Source organism: Equus asinus, chromosome X (genome assembly GCF_041296235.1).
Source record: "Equus asinus isolate D_3611 breed Donkey chromosome X, EquAss-T2T_v2, whole genome shotgun sequence".
In the NCBI taxonomy this organism is placed as follows: domain Eukaryota; kingdom Metazoa; phylum Chordata; class Mammalia; order Perissodactyla; family Equidae; genus Equus; species Equus asinus.
This window is the reverse complement of record NC_091820.1, coordinates 28,478,257-28,499,380: the sequence shown is the minus strand read 5'-3', so window position 1 is coordinate 28,499,380 and position 21,124 is coordinate 28,478,257. Positions and strand designations below refer to the sequence as shown.

Below are 21,124 nucleotides of genomic sequence, written 5' to 3'. Positions count from 1 at the left end.
AAAGATATTATTACCAGAATGCCTCAACAACAGATTCCAAATGAAGCAGCCACTTAAATGTATGCCCTTTTCACCAATGCCCTGGGGTCAGCTGTATAGTAATTAGCAAACAACCAAGAGAAAAAGCAAGTGCCTGTCCTATCCCTCCCCTGCCCCCCACCACCCACTGTGGGCTTCCAGTGCTCAAGAACGTCTGTGCTTAGGGAGGAGAAATGCTTAACTCTGAATAAGTTTGACATTTAAAATAACACTAGAGTAGACTGGAGTTAAGTCATTATGAGATGAAATTGAACTTGTCAATGCTTTAAAGAGATTAATTTTTTTTTTTAAGAGGGACTGGAAAAAATAGGGGGCATGTCAAGGATTTCATCCAGGGGCAGGGAGAGAACTGATCTGCAGTAAGAATTAAAAGGAAGAGGATGAAAAAGAAGAAGGAAGAATTTCATACAATATAGGTAATTTGACTTAATGTTTAAAAAAACAAAAAACTCTGATAACCTCAATGTTAATCTCCCCTATGACATTCAGTCTTTCACATATACAGCTTACAGGCAAGCAATAAGCAGCAAAATGTTGGAAGTTTATGTGAAAATTGCTGCAGTGCATGTAAAAATGAATCAGCTTCAACTACTACCTCATCATGTGCTTCAGAAAAGGCAAAATCCAACAGAAGGTGTGTGACTGACATCTCTGAGTGGCAGAGTGACATCCATCTACTTAAGGATGGACAGTGATAACTGCATGCCTGTGCCCTCATCTACTAGTGCTCTGAGGATTGGTCCATTGAACTGTTCTGACAGCTTTAGGGACAGAAACAGTCCTGTGCCAGTTGTAACGACAACATGTGCGACCAACATATAGGCTACTGAAGCTTCTGTACCACAGGTAAATTCCAGTGAAAGTTCAGGGAGTACATCGAATGTAAGCATTCCTCAAACTGCCACACAACCCATCGTTTCTCCACCACCAAAGCCTGCATTCTCTAGAGTCCATTCTTCAGCATGTCTGGTAAAGCAACCACTTAGAACTTCAGGGAATGTACCAATAAAATGACGTAATCCTATAGCAGGAGTCAAGAGGACATCCTCACCTCATAAAGAAGAGCATCCTGGGGCCAGCCTGGTGGTGCAGTGGTTAAGTTCACTTTCCACTTTGGTGGCCGAGGGTTCGCCAGTTCGGTTCCTGGGTGCGGACCTACACATCGCTTGTCAAGCCATGCTGTAGCAGGCGTCCCACACACAAAGTAGAGGAAGATGGGCACAGATGTTAGCCGGGGGCCAGTCTTCCTCAGCAAAAAGAGAAGAACTGGCAGTAGATGTTAGCTCAGGGCTAATCTTCCTCAAAAAAAAAAAAAAGAGCATCCCAAGTAAACCAAAGCAGAAGAGAATAAAACAAGCAAAGATGCTAATGGTCTTGTTTGGAGTGGGCATGAGGAAATGTCACTGCCTAATTACCCCCAGAAACTCAAGGGAGGTTTTGGAAGCATTTAACTGTTTCTCCAAATTGGTTTTTTCTTGTTATCTTAAGAGATGTAATCAACAACTACCCTGAACCAGACCCAGCCTCACAGCCATAGCAGCACCAGAGCAGATGAGCAGAGAGATGCCAGCTGAGCCTGCGCAAGTGAATACCCACCTCTCCCTTTTGAATATTCATTCCCCATCCCAGATAAAAGGACCGTGCTTTCCCATGCTGGAGACAGCCACGACTTTGGAAATGCTTTCTCGTGGCCTTCTATTTGCTGCAAATAAGCTCTGCTTTGTGTGACACCTACCTCTGGTGGAGAGTCTGATTTTACCTTGCCAGGAAGAGAACCCACCTTGGGTCGGTAACGAAAACAGAAATAAAGGAACAACTTTATATGGAGAAAAATACAACTCAACTAGAAACTAAGGGGCTTCTCCGTTGGCCTCTCAGATAACATCTAGTACAGAACTTTCCAATATCCCCGTCTCCCTGTAAATCCTATTTCTGTTATCAAGGAGTCAATAAAACGGAGATTTCACTGGTCAAAGCAACTTCAGGGGTTCATAAACAATATCTGCCAACTCAACCTGTTATTTCTAAATGCTAAAAAAGGAAAATAGAGTATACAAGATTAGACAAGACTGGAAAAGAATTTCGGTTTATTTGGTGAGCTCCCTCACTGAGCTGGTCAGAATTTGTTAGGAAGTCCTAGTTAGGAAGTACAGAGCCAGGAGCACCATTACTAGTTTGTTACCAGCAGTGTGAAGGATGTCAGATGTTGGTGAACTTAGTTGCTCTTTCTTAATCCAGATAACTAACAGATTCTTCCAAATAACATGTTTTCTGAATCCTCCACTGTGCTCCATTCTCTGTGCATTTTTCATGTTAAATTGCAATTATTCATACTTTTCCTCTCTCTTTCTAAATTAACTTTCCAAAGCTGGAGTATAGTCTTTACACCCTTAGGAGATGCATTAATTGAGGCTTTCTTTTCCCCATTACCTTATGGTGTCTAGCATAAACTATTTTTTCTTCCCACATTTTTGTTCTCTGTAGTCGCTTTACCTTCTCTCCCACCACCTAAGAAAATATGGTCACACTAACGGATGAAAGGCACAGGGGCTGGTGTTTCGCGCAATTATGGATTTAGACTGAAATTGCCAGGGACAGATTTAGTCTTGTCATTTTGTTTACACAATGGGGAAGAATTCAGCTTATTAAACATTTCGTGGAATTGCATCCAAGCTGTGTCAAGCAGGAAAGGTGGACATTTTCTGTGTAGTGACTTTTTAATTCTAGTTTTCATAACCTAGAGATCAGATTGTTGCTTTCACATGATGTATGTAGTATCTCATGACTGGAGTTGGCTTCGTCTTATAATATCTATACTCTTTTTATTTTTCAAGAGCTATATTGTCAACAAATGATATATTTCCTCATTGAAAACACATTTTTAAAAAACCCGCAAACTTGCCAAAAACAAAAAGAAATAGCAGCAACAGCCAACACCAAGCTTAAGGGGAAAAAATCAGGAATGAAATAAGCTAAAAATTCAGCGTTAAAGGAGCTGGGATTGCGAATGTATTTAACTGTGCTCAGTATTTCTAATGTTCTGTGACACAAGTATATAACATTTGCAACATTAAGAATATAAAAATAACAGCCCGGAGCTGTTAATTTAGAACAAATATTAGAGAGCTAAGGATTTTGATTTTACTTTAAATGGTTCCAGTAGATCCCCCTTATCCACAGTTTCGCTTTCTGTGGTCTCAGTTACCTGCAGTCATTTGTGGACCGAAAATATTAAATGGAAAATTCCAGAACGAAACAAGTCATAAGTTTTAAATTGCATGTCATTCTGAGTAGCATTCCGCTCCACTCCACCTGGGAGGTGGGTGAATCATCCCTTTGTATAGTGGATCCACACTGTGTACACTACCCGCTATTAGTCACTTAGATAGTCACTTTCATGCGTCCACTGGGGGTCTTGGAACATATCCCCCGTGGATAAGGAGGGACTACTGTAGATACATTTAATGATAGTTTTCATTGTCTATACATTTTGAAGTTATTTTGGGAAACAATGTATAACATTTCGACTAGATATATTTTGATATATATATGCATGTAAGTATATATATGTGTATGTCCATATATATATATATAGTATGTATATACGTGTCTGTATAGCTTAAAAGCATTTTATGTCTATCTTATTGTATACAGTGTTTTTTAAGTTACAGTTGCAAAATGTTATAACAGATACAGAACCCTGCCTTCCTGGAGCCTGGAAAACTGTAAAGCAATAAAGAGCCTCAATGACTTTTTATACATGTTTTCATGTGATTTTAATGGAATTGTGGAATATTTTATGGCAGAGATGCCACAGTGTTAGTGAATCATCAAATAATTCCTAGACAATATTACTAACATCAGTGTCTGGAGCTTATTGTAACCCTGGGTCAATTTTATGATGCCCTTAAGCTTCACGACCCTAAACTCTTTGTTGGGGACATACTCTAGGGCCTTGAAAGGAAATCTAGATAATATTGGCCTCACCCCTTGTAGATAGCCCAATGTCCCATCAAAGGTTTTTGCAAATTCCTGGTAGAGGTGTCAGAGCAGGAGGAAGAACTCCAGCTCTGATTATCTGCCTCCAGTTAATTCTCATCCTTTACTCTGTGTCTCAGGATTGTTCCTTTCACTCAACTCTAAGAGAAAACCTAATATGAGATACATAGCCTACTCCTTGAGGCCCCAAGCCAAAAGCAGACAGGTTATTATTTTAAGAAGAATTCTAGGGGCCAGCCTGGTGGCGCAGCGGTTAAGTGCGCATGTTCCAGTTCGGAGGCCTGAGGTTCACCGGTTCAGATCCTGGGTGCAGACAGGGCACCGCTTGTCAAGCCATGCTGTGATAGGCGTCCCACATATAAAGTAGAGGAAGATGGGCACAGATGTTAGCTCAGGGCCAGTCTTCCTCAGCAAAAAAGAGGAAGATTGGTGGCAGATGTTAGCTCAGGGCTAATCTTCCTCAAAAAAAAAAGAAGAATTCTATTGAATAATATATGAGCATGATATATCAAAGTAAATTTAAATTGCATGTTATATATGCTTATCCTTCAAATCCGTTGGTCATCTAGGTACAGGAGATTTCTCCCCAATTCCACCACCCCAAGTCACACTCTGTCCTCTTGACATTTCCTGAATCTCTCTACTCCTCAGTTGAACCATATTCCCTCAATGACACTATTTTCTTACTCTATTATAGAAAACAATTCAGTGCTTACTAATATCTGTTTCTATAACCACCACTTATAACCACCTGAACAAAAAAATAGCAAAACAAAAGCCATATGGACAGGAGATCTTAGGAAGGGGAGAAATTTATACTTATTTTTTACAGATACATTGACTGAATTTGTCCAGTCCGATTAAAGGAGAGTTCAGACAGCATAAATTCATCCATTTCGAGAAATGTTGGCACAGTGCTAGGCTCTAAGAATACTGTGTTGAGTGAAATAGATAAAGCCCACGTACTTACATATTTACTTGTCTGGAGGAGACAAACAAATGATCACATAAGTACGCACAGTTAAGAGCCGTAACGAGTGCGATATAAAGTGTAAGTTTGTCTTTTTTAAATGTACAAGGAACCTCATTTCAATTGAAAACTCAAGGAAGGTGTCTCTGAGAAGCAACTGTGTACAGCATGTCCTCAGGGATGAGAAGAAGCCAGGCACGGAAAGGGCAAGGAGGGAGATGTACCAAAGCCCTGACGTAAGGACTTTGGGTGTTTGAGCGAATGAAAGGAGGTCAGGAGTGAGTAGCACAGGGAGGCATTAGCAGGGCAGTGGTGTGCAAAGAGTTTGCTGAGGAAGGCAGAAGTCGGCTCCCAAACGAGTCGAGACATTATTTTAGGTATAATGAGAAATCTTTGAAAAGTTTCGGGGAGGAGATGGCATGATCCAGTTGACATTTTAAGGCGATCACCCTGTAGTTCATGAAGAATAGATCCCAGAACAATAAGAGACAGCATTTATTTGCAAAAATCTAGAAGAGGTTGTGAACTTGGGAACATATTACACATAGTAGATAAAAGATAACAGAGCTTTCTTGGAAAGAGTTAGGTGGCAGGAAATAAATCCAATTTGTCTAGTGAGAGAAGAAGTGCCTATTAGGAGCATTGAATTCTAGAGTAAAATTCCTAGTAGACACCACATACATGAACTTTCTCACGTAGGTAAAGGTCTCAGTTACTTGAAATGCCTTTCCCCATTTGATCATCACATGGAACACCTGATTCTATATTCCCATGTATCGAGGCCATGTAAGGTCATTCCGATGTGATTTCATGGGGCGATGCCAAAAATTGCAGGTATAATTTCTATTGCCTTTGCATTCACACATCTCCATACAGCTGAATGTGCGACTGCTGCAGTGAAGAACAGGGCTCCCTAAATCTGAAACTACGGAACTTGAAATGCTTGTAATTTAATATGTGTCCTAGTCATTCTGTTAATTTTATAAATCTTCCCTACGAGGGTTGCTGCGATGGCTGAGAGACAATATACGCAGGACTGTCAGCATGTAAAACGCTGTTGGTGCCAACCATTTGGTGAATGTGAGTAACTATATCATAGTTTTAATAGGTGATTTTTAATTAAATTTACACATTTTAAGAAATAACTGGATTGGTTGCACACATTATTAATAAAGAAACAATGATAGAGGGCCACTATTTGCTAAAATTAATTTTACTCTTTACAGCAAAAATACACTACATTAACCTCGTGCTAATAGTCAGAAAATTTTCTACAGTCCTTGCTTCCCTTTTGATACAGTTTCGTGTTTTCCTAGCAGCTGGGAGTGTGTAAGTTTAAATTTGGTGTAGGTTGGTCTGTTCCCCCAGTCTATTTCCTTCCTTGCAAAACTGTTGTGAAGCCTTTTACATTTGAATTATCACGGTAATTCGGAGGAAGTTATGCTGCAACCAGGCTCAGCTCTTAATAGCTTATTCACATGACGCATGAGGTAGGCTTTATTTTGTATTTTAGGAAATTGACTGGTACATTGTGCCTTTCTTTTCTCGAGGTTGGAAATGTTAGCTAGAAATGCCCCCAAGCATAAAGGAGGTGAAGACAAAATACAATTAGTCTGACCCTGTACAGTTTTTCCTAACATTCATTACCTAATTTTCAGAAAAAAAAATCTTCAGCTTTGCTTTCTATAAAATAAAAAATTTTGGCCTTGATTATTATCCATTCTTAACCATACCCTTAGTCCATTCAGACATTCATTTAGTGGAACTTTCCTTGTAAATCAATAAAACAGGTCCCAACTTCAAAAACGCTTTATGCCGTTTTCAGAGGCTGCCACCACGTGAGTGCTATAATCACAAACCAGTTCTTGGTTTTCTATAACATATAAAATTTTCTTTTTACTCTCTGCTAACACATTGATGGAAATTATAATAAAAGAAGTTAAGAAAACCCAAGGAATCTTCTTCCCAATACCCTGAATGACAGGAAACAAAGGAACTGGCCCCTCTGAATTTGATTCATATTCAACACGTAGCCTGAGGGGAGAGTGATGGTGGAGTAGTTAACTAAAGAGTTTTCATAGCTGCTGCCCTGTCCACCTCTATCTGCTCATTCCTGGGCCTTTGGTTGGGCAGAATTGGAGAAACAGCAAGATAAAGGATGATAGAGGATGGATAGATTTGATCTATACTGGAAACAGCGGAGAGTAAGTGGTGAGGACAGAGAACGGGCTGGACCACATCTGGGAGGAAGAGAGGATACGGGCTGGAGGAGACTAGGTTCTGCAGTGTGGGAGCCTTTCAGTACAAGGAGGGGAAGTCTGATTCTGCTGCTATGCCTGTGATATTGTGACAGAGAGAAAAGGAGAAAGAGGCTTTAAATTTGTGTTGATCGTTAAAAAGTATAAACATACATAACCATGTCTTTAGAGACTGAAGTTTAAAAATTAAACGGCTCTCCAGTTGGTTTTAGATAGTCAATTGTGTTTTCATCTAATGCAGCACTGTTCAGGCCACTTGGTGCTTCAGTATTACATGGGTTAAAACCATACTGGAGTTTAACATTTAAATGAGGATTCTCTACCTTTCACCTCCAAGTGAAGGCGGGAAAGTACAGCTCCAATTTGGTCTTCTGTTATTATATCTGTCTCTCTAGATATCTAAATAAATAAATAGGTAGGAAGATAAATAAATAGATATACATGTAAGTAACAAATCAGTTATCATTTACTGAGAACCTACTCTGAGTTGGGCTTTTTGTATACAATATCTGTAATCCTGACAAAGTAGTTACTTTTGTGCTCATTTTACAGATGAGAGAACTGAGGTTCAGGAATGTTAATTGGCTTGTTCAAAGCCACACAGCTCTCAAGCGGGCCTGCTGGGAATTTTAACCAAATATGCATGGTCTCAAAATGTATTAACTTTTCCACTCTATCATGCTTCTTCTCCAGGCATTCTTCTTTCTGAGGAGAGAAAGTAAAGCAAGCTTTAGGAAGAAAGAATTATTGAACTTCCCCTTTAGTCTTTTTTCTTTGCTGACGTGAATATTTCCTCCCTAAACTTACTCTAAGTTGAAACTGGAGAACTAATATGTATTACACAATAGTACATAATTTAAAGGAACAAGCAGACAATTATCTGGTTCAATTGAATTTCGTTTGACTTATTTCTTCAGATAGACACTGCTTTTAGTGTGGGTGACAGAACATATATATAGAAATTAGGGATCATTAGTTTGTGATACTGACATGTGATAGGCATTGTCCCTCTCTTCACAGAGAACACAGGCAAATGTGTATTCTAAAGGCCCAAGGATTCATACAGAAATGAGAAAAGACAAAAGCCTGTACTAAAGGCCCAATTCTCCAAATAAAAGAGGAATGTCACAGCAGCGTGAGGCAGCAAGGCTTCACTGATCTTGTGTCTACCTGGGACACTGTCAGCAGTATTCAGGTTCAACCCTCTTTTTCTTATCAGAATGTTTGTCTGGTGGTGTTCTTGCAGATTATCTTTTTCTGCTGAATAACTTGCAGCAGGGCTGCTAATCAAGAGAGAAAAGAAGCTGCCTTTGGTGATGAAAATTGCTTTCCAGTGACTGATTGTGCTAATCAATCTTCTACAAGGGAAATCAGGAGTAAAAGATAGCCAATAATTGCAAACACTGCTGCATACATGAAGAAAAGTAACCGACGCACAAAGCACAGAAAAGCAACTCTTGCGAAAATGTTGCAGTTGGCTATTTAAAAAATATATGCATTGGAAAGCAGTTTTTCCCAGTTTAACACCTAAGCCTTATTTTTAATATGTAGGTGAGAACTCTCCCTACTTTACTCTGGCATTATAGTATTTGACGACACTTCATAAATGGCGAGTAATCTGGGATTTCTCATTTGCAATCTGAAAACTCATTGAAAGTTATAAAAATTATCAAGATTATTGATGCACAGATTACATTTAGCCTCTGATCATGACTTTTGTGTGTGATAACCACAACTGAATTAACAGCAGAAAATCTTTATTTCTAATGATTCCAACATGTCAGTGCAGCTCACAAAATGATTCATAGTATTTCAGTCTCTTTGTTTAGAGTTTGCTTGTAAATTCATTGTGATATCACAAGTACGAAATCCGACGTGATATTGACTCTATAGCTAGTTTTATGTAGACATTGTAAAGTAGAAAGTAAAACTTCTCTTCCCCACTAAAAAAAGCATGAATTGTTTTTCCAATCTGTTGTGCATTTAAACCAATTTTTTAGGACTCTATATAACTTAAGAGTCAGCTGTATAAGAGATCCGGAATCATATATGTGAGTAAAATGTGTGCGATAATACCTGAAATTTGGGAAATCAATTTTGGCTGCTTAGAAGCACATACAATGTTTCTTCAAAACTAAGAGATTACCAATTGTAAGACTCATTAAAACAATCAAGGAAGAAATATGTCACAAATTAAATTATGATATACTGCTTTAATGAAAGTCTGGCATGACACATCATCTGGTCACACTAGCCTCTTTTGCTTTGAAGTTTTCTCTTCTCTTTCCAAGTGACTTGGAAATTTCTCCAGCCTAGAGTGACATTACGTGGAGTATATTAGGCAATTTCAAAAGAATGTAACAAAACCTAAAACAGCAATGTCTATTTATGATGAGAATCTCTCTAAGATCTCATGAAACATTTTTGTAGTTCTTTGCACAAAATCATGAAATTGTGTTTAGTCCCCCAAAGATAAATATTTGCTTTAATAGCATCAAATTTGTGCCCTACTGCTGTATTTGCATGGCCAAGTGATTCTATATTTCAAACCAAATGATATTGTAATTACTGATAACATTGTAAAGCAATGACACTCAACATGTTTCGTAACAGAACTTGACTGAAATGATATTAAAAGCTATGAACCAGAGTGCATATGGGTAGACAATGAGAAGTACGACATCAGTGCTAGCTGGACAATGGTGGCTGTAAGATACAGACACATTCTGATTTCAGAGAAGTTAAAATGTGGGAAGTGTGCATCTTAGAATTGATAGAATACAGTAATATGTCACAAGGTGAAACTTTAGAGATAACAATGTCCAATTCCTTCATTTTTCACAGTCGCTCCAGGAGGCATAATGAAGAAAAGCTGTCTCAGGTGGTAGTAGAAACTAGACAACAATTCTAATATTTAGGAAACTTATACTCTGTTAATTCCATTTTGGTGATCTGCCCCTTTTGAATGATTTGTTACTTTATGATGTTCTCATTTTTCTTATGCACAAAGCTGTTATTTGATTGAAGACTGGTTTAACTCACCATTCTTTTTTCTTTTAAGATTTTTTTTTTTTCCTTTTTCTCCTCAAAGACCCCCGGTACATAGTTGTATATTTTTAGTTGTGGGTCCTTCTAGTTGTGGCATGTGGGATGCCGCCTCAGCATGGCTTGATGAGCAGTGCCATGTCCACGCCCAGGATTTGAACCCGTGAAACCCTGGGCCGCCGAAGTAGAGTGTGTGAACTTAACCACTTGGCCACGGGGCCGGCCTCTAATTTGATATTTTAAGTCCACAAAAAAGAAAAGTTGGGGGGCCGGCCCGGTGGCACAGTGGTTAAGTTTGCACGTTCCGCTTCTCAGCGGCCCAGGGTTCGCTGGTTCAGATCCAAGGTGTGGACATGGCACCACCTGGCACACTATGCTGTGGTAGGTGTCCCACATATAAAGTAGAGGAAGATGGGCATGGATGTTAGCCCAGGGCCAGTCTTCCTCAGCAAAAAGAGAAAGATTGGCAGTAGTTAGCTCAGGGCTAATCTTCTTAAAAAAAAAATAATAAAAAGTAAATAAAAAAATAAAGATACTTTGAAGTCCTGGGCATATTTTACCAATCAATTGGGTCTGTGCTCATCTGAAGGTATTTCAAATGACAGCTTTTCCAATCACAGATTTCTACTTTAAGGAACTAAATCTACAGTTATATTAATCCAGAATTAATGTATTGTAAATCTCACTTCACCTCTCCATACTTCCAACTTATTTTGTCAACGATGTCTGCAACTCTTAGAAAAACAACTTAGGTTAGGGAAGAAAACCATGACCTTCTTATTAAAATAAAGCATCCAATAATAATGAAATGAGAATTTCCCAGAGGGAAATCACCATTCTACATCAAAATTCCAAAATACTTTTTGAAATTTATTTTCTGTTTGTGTTTCTTGCTAGTTACTATAGAGACCACCATATTGGCCAGGGGTGGAAACGGAGATTGGAAGAGAGACGAGTAGGGAAACTCCCTAATAGCCACAAAACTCATCTCTGAATATATTACAGCTCTGCTGACTTTATTAAAGGTTAAAGTAGTGGTTTCAATTTGTCATTTTTAAAAAATTTCAATCAACACGGAGCTTCTCCAGATAAAGCAGAATCAGGGATCCTAGGGCCTACCTTCTGGAGGAGGGTCTTTCGAACGCCTAGACTTTTCCACAGAACAGAGCTTTGAAAAGACCAGAGTTAGAGGGTAACCAAATGGAAATAAACACAGAGGGAAACACAAACCTAGATACTCTGACTTACAAGGTGCAGTTTGCCTGTTTTCGATTTGAGGACTTGACTTGACTTTACTGAAAAGCCTCTCTATGAAACTCACGACACATTTCCATGAAGCAAAACTTGAATATCTGTCAAGAAAAAGAGCCCATGCATAATTCTAGATTGCTAAAGGTCTAAACTCAACAAAGCAAAGTCCAAAATGAGGTTCTTTTGCTCTTTTTGACCCAAATTTGACTTTCTTTCTAAGTTCTTCTTTCTAGTCTAAGGACTTAACACATCCCAAGCATTGACATAAGTAAGGCCCAGTCTCTGAAGGAAGGTTCTGCAGGACAACCTTTTTGGAATACACTGTCAGACTCCAATATTGCGTACCCTAGATCCACACCTACCATATCAGATATGGATTCCCAACACGATATTCCCCATCCCCTCAAAAGTCTAAGTGCTAATTTTGTTTACCACCTATTCTGGTCTATTGGGATTAGCTGATTAACAGAATGGTCATTATGCAAAATCACCCCATCTCCATTTACTAGTGTGGCTCAGTTTTGATTTTGCAGCACTCCATACGATGTAAAGAATGCCAGCTAGTGATTCTGTGTGGAAATACCAAATTATTTTGATGCTATCAGGACCTATTAATTGGAATATTTCCAACTTAACTGATCATCACCAGAAGATTGCACAAATATATTAAATACGAATGTGAGGAAATATTTAGAGATACTTTCCTTAGGAAATACTAAGAATGTTTAAAATTATGATGCACGATCCAATTTTAAGTTTTTTCCTTATATTCTCACAGAGCTCTTCTTTACTGTAGAGACTGGGTGTCTTATAAAAACGCAAACATGATCTTTTCATCTTCATTAATGTCAATAATTAGAATATTTTTACTGAGGTAAAATTGATATATATGTTATATTAGTTTCAGATGTATAGTGTAATAATTTGATATTTGTATACACTACAAAGTGATCACCACAATAAGTCTAGTTACCATCAGTAACTAGAATTTTTTCTCTTTTTTAAAGATTGGCACCTGAGCTAACATCTATTGCTGATCTTCCTTTTTGTTTTTCTTCTTCTTCTCTCCCCAAAGCGCCCCCAGTACAGTTGTAGATTCTAGCTGTGAGCGCCTCTGGTTGTGCTATATGGGACGATGCCTCAGCATGGCCTGATGAGTGGTGCCATGTCCGCGCCGGGGATCCGAACCAGTGAAACCCTTGGCAGCTGAAGTGGAGCGCGCAAACTTAACCACTCGGCCACGGGGCCAGTCCCTAGATTTTTTAAAAGGTAAAAATCTGTTTCAGTCTAGAGTCAAATCTGGAAAAAAATAAAATCTTTGTTTCAGTTGATATTTTTCAATATGAAATACCTATTTTTCTTGCCATCTTAAAGGAAATAAACATTGAGAAATGTTATTAACATTTAATGAATGATTAATAGCACTGCCGTTTACATAATAATTTATTATAAGAAGTGTTTTATCATGTTCAAGAGAAGTGTAAATAATTCTATGCAATGCCATTTATAAATGCTTTATAACAGGTTGATGGAACATTATTTAGAACTTGTTTCAAACATGAAACAGGTAAAAACAAGCCTCCTAATGACTGAATCTTAAAAGTCTGTGTTCTCATTAATCAAGCTTCTTAAATCATTCTAAATGTTACCTCAATTTAAAATGCAGCTGCCATTTCTTGTTCAGTTTCGCCCTCAAGTAGGAACAGAACAAATCTACGGCACTCAAGCTGGAGTGAGCACCGTGGCGTAGAATTGTTCGGGGGAGTGGCGGCAAAGGTTCCAGAGAATTGCCTGTCATCAAAGCCTAGAATATTGTTACTGATTTTAGACACAGTCTAAGTAAGGGATATAGTAGGAAGGAGTTTATGACATGTTTTTAGATAAACCTTTCAAACTAATTTACTGATACTAAATCTAGCTTTAATGAATGCCACCTATCAGTGGAAAACTCCGGTTTTCCAAATTTGGAAATTTCCAAATTTCCAACCATATGTGGCATTTTCCTCCTCTCCGGTCTCTTGGTGGAAACTTGATCTAAATTCTGCAGTTGCAGATCCATGGAATGTAATAAGCACTTCCAGAAACTGAGATGAGGAAAAATTCTCACTGGCCTCTCCTGGAGGTAAGAAGTCCAGACAGCCCTAGCTCAGCTTGGGCAGGTGGGGTGGAATGGAGGAGAGGGGAGCGACTCCTCAGAGGTTGATACCTCCTTAGCCACCGGTCAGAAATTAGATTAGAGGAATTTAAGACTATGTTTTCATTGTAGATCCTTTTCTTCTTCATGCCCTTCATCTGCTTTTTGGGGATCAAACCACTGGCTAAATTCTTGAGCATGTACAATGAGAAATACCACATTCAAGTGATATAGGAAAATATATTTATACACATCCAGATAAAATAAACAAACCAAAATAAATAAATAAGAAAATAATGAAACTCCTACAGTGCTGTAGTGAACACTAGTCCAAAATTTGACAAAAGAAATTTTACATGTAAAAAGGTCTATTTAATACTGTAGTTGCTGTTTTGTAAATAGAAGAGAGTTGTCTAGCAATGTCTCCATGCCTTGTGCATTCTCCCTTGGTTATCTCTTTACCATTGATCTTTTTCTCATCACCATCCCCCCGTTTGTATTTTGCTCTTCCTGCCTCCAGCTCCTCTCCTTTCCACTCTATCTTACACATATCTGCTGGATTCTATTTCCTAAACATGACACTGGTTCGGGTACTCGTCATTCCCTACATTAGCATGTCTCACCCAAGATCCTCAGAACGTATATGTCTCTGGACATGTTACATGGTCTTTGATGAAAAAAGGAATCTGTGACCAAATGTACGTGAGAAATAGAGTTGAACAGAGTAAATAAAGCCAGTTTCTCTACCTTCCAGAAACTTTGGTATCCCGAAAACTCCATGTGAATTTCCAAGTTAGAGCTAAGATATGAAGTAATTCTCAAATTAATTCATGAGAATCATTTTTTGCAGAACATCGTCCAACATCTTGAAGGACACTCAAGAACACTTTTGAGATATTGGTCAATAACATAATGACTCCATTCTAAATCTGATCATCCATGAACTTCACAATAGGGCCCGGTATTAGTTTCCTGGGGCTGCCATAACAAAGTACCGTAAACCGGGGGGCTTAAAACAACAGAAATGTATTCTCCCATGGATCTGAATGCCCAAAGTCCAAAATCAAGGTGTCTGTAGGGCCATGCTCTGAGGTCACATTCTGGGGTTCTAGGCAGTCATGAATTTTGAGGGTACACTATTCAACCTAGTACAGGCCCCAACCATCTTTGTAGTATTTTCCCTAACTATTCTTTTAGTATTTCCTACATTTCAACCAACAAGGTTTAGTTACTGCCCCCTACAGTATACCTTGTGCTTTCCTTCCTCTGTAGTTCAGACTTGCAGATTATGTGCTGGGATGACTTACCCTTGAGGCAGATCCTATATGTTGGCTCACTCAACAACTATACCAACTCTCTCACTTTCCTCTACTGTTGAAGCTAGAAAGGGAAATCCTTGACTTCTTAGCCACACTTGCAGTTAGAGGTGGCCGTGTGACAAGTCCCACACAAAAGTCCTTGGGGAAGGTTATCATCAAAAAATAAAAATGCAAATCATCATGAGAAGAACCTTTCCCTTTTTATTTTATACTTTTCCTGTCCTCCTACATGGAAAATGGGGAGACGTGATGGCTGGAAGTGCAACAGCCATCTTGTGCGCATAAGGGCAAAAGCCATACACAGGAAGACCAAAGGAGCTTGGGTGCTTGAAAAGAATATTGAGCCTCCCAGTAACATGGATTGCCTGTTCCTAGACTTTGTGTGTGCATGAGCCACTGTTTGGAGGGTTTTCTTTAGCTAGCCGCCAAGTATAATCCTGATTAATAAACCCCTTCCATTTATTAAATTTAAGTTCTATCTATTCTCTATGTTAAGACACTGCTTTTTACAACTGGAAAAGGACATTTCTTCTCTGAATTGACATAATGACTGATTTCTGGGATTCATTTATCAATTAACCCTGCCCTGCCAGCCAGGATTCTATTCTACTCGAACTGTTATTTCAATATTTGATGTACCTTAACTATTTTCGTATTTACCTATATAACTAAAGATAACAGTTGTCTCATATGACTCACAAATATATAACATGCTTAAGAGAAAGTATGGCTTCTTATATTTCCTTCTACTTCATAGCATACAATAGCTGAAAATATTTTATCAAAACATGTCTACTATGTTATTAAATTTTGGGTTTGTAACTCTCTGTAAAGACGTTGTCTAATATTGTTTTCTCAAATAGTCCTTTTTGCTGAATCTTCTGCTACATCCATCAGACTGTGTTACTGACATCCTGCTGCATAATGAACCTGGAGGCAAACATTGCAGATATTTTCTATAAGGAAGACTTAGTCTATAAATTGATTTCTTTGAGAGAAGAAATTAAGAAATTAAGTGTCTGGTACTCATAGGGTCAGTTCAGAGTTTGTTTTTTTGTTCAAACTATAACTTCTCTCTTCTCTTGGAACTTGACTCTTGGCAGAAAGACAGACGGGCCTAAAATGTTTTTTTAGGAGTCCAGAGAGCAGGAGCCAGAAAGGACTGATGCTGATGTTTGCAATAAACTTTGAAGAATTTGGTAAATGTCCCATTTGTCCTAAGATGACCTTTTGACAATCTTAGAGAAAACTCCCTTTATCATAATGGATTCTGAAGATAACTATATGTGTGTGCTTAGGCCTGGCCCCATAGCATAAACAGAGCCAAGCCTCTACTTAGTACTTTTGCTAGACACACACACTTTCATAAATATATACAAATACCCAACACACACATATACATTCATGAATATTCACATATACGTACGCAGACATTTATAAATACACACATGCACACACATTCATAAACAGGCACACATTCATAACACACATATATCTGTAAATACACACACACACAGACATTCATGCACACACGCAAACTCTGCACCAATCCTTACATATCTCAAATATGCCAGATCTTCCAGGTAAAATGGAGAAAGAAATGTCCACAGTGTTTTCAGGATAAAATTTATAACGAGAAGTTTCTGTTGCCTCACCCCTGAGATAAGGAGCACCATGAACTAGTGGCACCTAATTTGCTTTTAAATAGGATGAGAAAAACCCCAGACCTCAGATCCCTCAACACATATTGTTTTAAAAGAATGCCATGCCATACCCTCTCCCACTTAACCTATGTGAGCCGCCCACACCGTCATTTATTTAGTTCCTTAAATGCTCTACCATCTTCCTTCCTGATTCAGAGACTTTGTTCATGTTGTTCCTTTCCGTCACCTAGTTAACTGGTACCTTTCTTCCAAATTCCAGGGTAAATGCCCTCTCCTTAGGGAAAACTTAACTGGAACAAGTACCAAGTGAGTTCCTCCTTTTATAACACTGAGTATATTTCTTATATTGTGCTCATCAAAGGTTGCAATTGTACATTTATTTGTGTGATCATTTAATGAAAGATTGTCTCCTGCACTAGATCGTAAGCTAAGAAAGCAAGGGTTATCTAATTTGTATAATATCATCTCTCCTGAACCTAGTAGAGTGACTGGCACATACATAGTAGATGAACGATAAATATTTGTTGATTTCACGGAAGGTTGTCTCTGAAAGATCAGACAGCACAAAGCATCCCTGCCTTGTGTCAGAATGCATTCTGTTGCAAAAAGACAAGCTGAGTATGGCCCAAACAATAAAGGAAACTTATTTGTTTACGTAGCTAGAAAGTCCAGATGTGGGGTGAATTTTAAGGATGGTTGAATAGGTCAGTGGAGTCTACAAGAACCCTGATCCTTTTCATCTCTCTCCTTCTGCAGCATCATCTTAGACCTGGCTCCCCACCATGGTCCCAAGATGGCTGCCAAAAACTCCAAAGGTTGCCTGCTTTCTTGTCCATATTCAGGAGGAAAAAATATCTGCCACACTAAAAGAAAGAAACCTAAAAGTTCACAATGATTGGGCTGACACAGATCATATGTCCAGCAATGCACCAGTGACTGTGGCCAAAAAGAATGGAATATGCTGACTGAGCTAAGCCAATTCAACCTTACTTGTTGGTGCTAATGATCCCATAAACAGGTGGATATCTGAGGGAATATCTTGGTAGTCTGAACAAAGGGAAGAGACAAACGGTATTGAATAGACATCCAACTAAAATGTGCCATACTAAGGCTATGTGACAGTGCAGTACATATTGAGGTAGAGGACATCAAGAGGTTACAGGTCAGTGAAAATAGAAGTCATGGAGTGTTAAGGACTGAATTGTGTCCCCCCAAATTCATATGTTTAAGCCCTAACCCCCATAACTCAGAATGTGACTGTATTTGGAGATAGGGTTTTTAAAAAGGAAATGAAGTTAAAGTGGGGTCATTCAAATGGGCCCTAATCCAATATGACTGGTGTCCTTATAAGAAAGGGAGATTAAGACACAAACGACATAGACAGAGGGATGACCACGTGAGTTCACAGCAAGAAGGCAGCCATCTGCAAGTCAAGGAGAGAAGTCTCAGAAGAAAATAAACCCGCCTACACCTTGAATAGCTCTACCCTACAAAACTATGAGAAAATACATTTCTCTCATTTCAGCTGCCCTGTCTTTGGAATTTTGTTATAGCGGCCCTAGAAAACTAATAGATGGAGATAATGTCATTTCCAAATTAATGAGCCAACTATATAGAACTTAGTGGAAGTACAGTGATAACACAGGGTTCCTTCAGGGGTATCGCACATGGGCTTTTCACCGGAATCTGGGTTCCTCCATCATACACAGCTCCTTGTGGTACTCTCATGCAAGCAAATTCCTGTCAGAGTCTAAAACATTCAAATTCCTGCTTTTTTATACTCAGGCTTGTATATTACTGCACTTTTATAATCAGGCTTACATCATCCTCTTAGAAGACTTAAGAATCTGTATGTTTCTATTTAAAAGATGTTTATAAATACTAGATAGTCTTGTCTCTTGAATAAAACTGAACAAGAGCATGTTCACATTATATATTCAGCAAGAGAAAGTAAGGTCTTCCTAAACAGGTCTCCCGAAAAAATACCCAGGCCTCAGCATCCCAGGGTTCTGAAAAGCCAATAGCCCCACAGTCTAACTCCAAGGGCTATTGTCATAAATCCGTCTCTTCAACAGATGTTCCTGCTTCAACAATGGGACTATTAGTGAATGTGAGGTAGGAGCTGACATTTTCTGACAGTTGGGGAAAGATAGACAACTTCAGGGCCCTGCATCTACATAGACTCCACAGGGGTTATTACAGAGACTTCTGAAGCAGAAGAGGAAACGACTGCAGCACAAAACTACTGCTCTTGAAAGAATTGAAACCCAAATCCTCTGCTTTCCTTCTCTTAATTTAGGGTTCCTATATTAGACATGAACATAGGGCCATCAACTCAGCTGTGCCAGAATTGCAGATTTATTTATTGCTTTAGAGCTCATTTTAATTTCGGTAATGATCTTCTATTCTACTGCTGTGCTGATTCTACTGCTTTTTCCCCACCAGATCCCTTCTCACCTCTCCCCTGCTTGCTTCTGTGCCCCAGGAGGCTGACCTCTACAGACTGCATTTCCTAGACTCCCTTGTTCCCTGGCTTCCAGGTGGGTTGGGCCAATGGATTGAGAACGCAGGAGGCAGTCAGTTCCCCACCTCACTTCTTCGCTGCTAGGCAAAGAACCGAACAGGGTACAGGAACGTTCTGCTATGCCGGCTACACTTTCTGCCTTACCGGATTGTGGGGAAATCCAGAAATTCCCATGTAAGGATATATCAGGCAGACTGGTGCAAGGCAGGTGGGAGATCCACATGGAAGTTTGTGGCAAGAGGAAATGACCAAGTGGCACAGTAGTATTTCCAAATGTTAACAATCATTTTAGTTGAAGCGGTTGTTACTGACTGAACATCAGCCCTGGTTCTGCTCTAATCCATGGCCCTGCCTGCGGGCGTGAGTGGGACGCTTCTGCTGGACTATCCTGGGGCCTAAATGAGGCACACTGTTCTCACAGAATTATAACCCAATGTTCTGTGAAAGAAAACTACAATAAAACTTTGATTCTGTAATTTCAATAAAGAACTTAACTATTTTGAGCCTCAATTTCTTCAACCAAAAATGGAGATGGTATATACTTCCTAGGATAACTCTAAAGGTAAATAAACTCAGCGTGTGTAATATGCTCAGTATTGAGAATGACACCTAGTTTAAGGATGGTACTGGAACGACCAATCTATGATGTTAATGAGGAAAAGTGACATACACACTTTTGTGTGTGTGTGTGTATATATATATATATATGCATATATACACATACATATATATATATGCACACAGAGATGTATATAATATACATATTATATATAGCGTATAATTTATATCAATATATATATCAGTACTTTGAATTTGTAATCAATATAACAAGTATATACTTGCTACAGCAGTACAGAAATCATTACTTTTCAAAACAATTGGAAATACTTTCTCTTATCTTATTCTGTTTGAATTGATTTTCTCCATAGGAAAATCAGCATGGATCCATCCCCTCTTTGTTATAAGATAGAATTTTGTGAGGTTGTTCTTTCAACCTTACCCCGATCCAACCCTTCCCACTCTCAACAGTTGCACTTTTGCTGCGCTAGTTTTTCTCCTCTTAAATCAGAGAAGAAAATGCTTTCTTTTAAATTTTGGGAAGTCTTGAAATAGGCAGGAAAAATATTTTTACACTGAAATAAACCATCTGGCCACTTTATCCTGTTCTACGTCCTACATCCGGAGTTACTCTAACATTTATTTATTAAATTCTTTATTCATGAAAGTGATATTGCAACTACAAATTGCCATGAGTATACAGCTACTGCGTTTAATGGTTTCTTTTCCTTCTTTAAGAAAAATCCTCTTTAAGAACTATAATTAAGAAATGTTAATGAAGGGGCTGGCCCCGTGGCCGAGTGGTTAAGTTCGCGCGCTCCGCTGCAGGCGGCCCAGCGTTTCGTTAGTTCGAATCCTGGGCGCGGACATGGCACTGCTCGTCAGACCACGCTGAGGCAGCGTCCCACATGCCACAACTAGAAGAACCCACAACGAAGAATACACAACTATGTACCGGGGGGCTTTGGGGAGAAAAAATGAAAAAAAAAAAAAAGTAAAATCTTAAAAAAAAAAAAAAAAAAGAAATGTTAATGAAAATTAGAGTGTCGATTAAGAAATCTAGATCCAAACCTTAATTCTGCCATTAACTAATTTTGTAATCGCCAACAATTCACTCAATTTCCTCACCAGTCAAATGTAGGATTGGGATAGGTGATCCTTAAGGAATCCTTCGAATTCAATGATCATATCTTGGTATTTAAGGTATTTTTAGCACAAAATAGCATGTAATATATACTCAGCAATTATATCTTGGGCCATGAGCATGTGATAATCACAGCAACCCTACTTTGCAGATAAGAAACAAAACTGTGAGGTTAAATCGCTAACTCAAAATCATATAGGTAGCCAGTGGAAGAGTCAT

General features: G+C 38.8%; 1 pseudogene; it reads left to right on the top strand.

Moving 5' to 3' along the window:
- The first annotated feature begins 468 nt into the window (after positions 1-468).
- On the top strand, positions 469-1,490 carry LOC139042781 (poly(A) polymerase alpha pseudogene; annotated as a pseudogene).
- Positions 1,491-21,124: the final 19,634 nt, after the last annotated feature.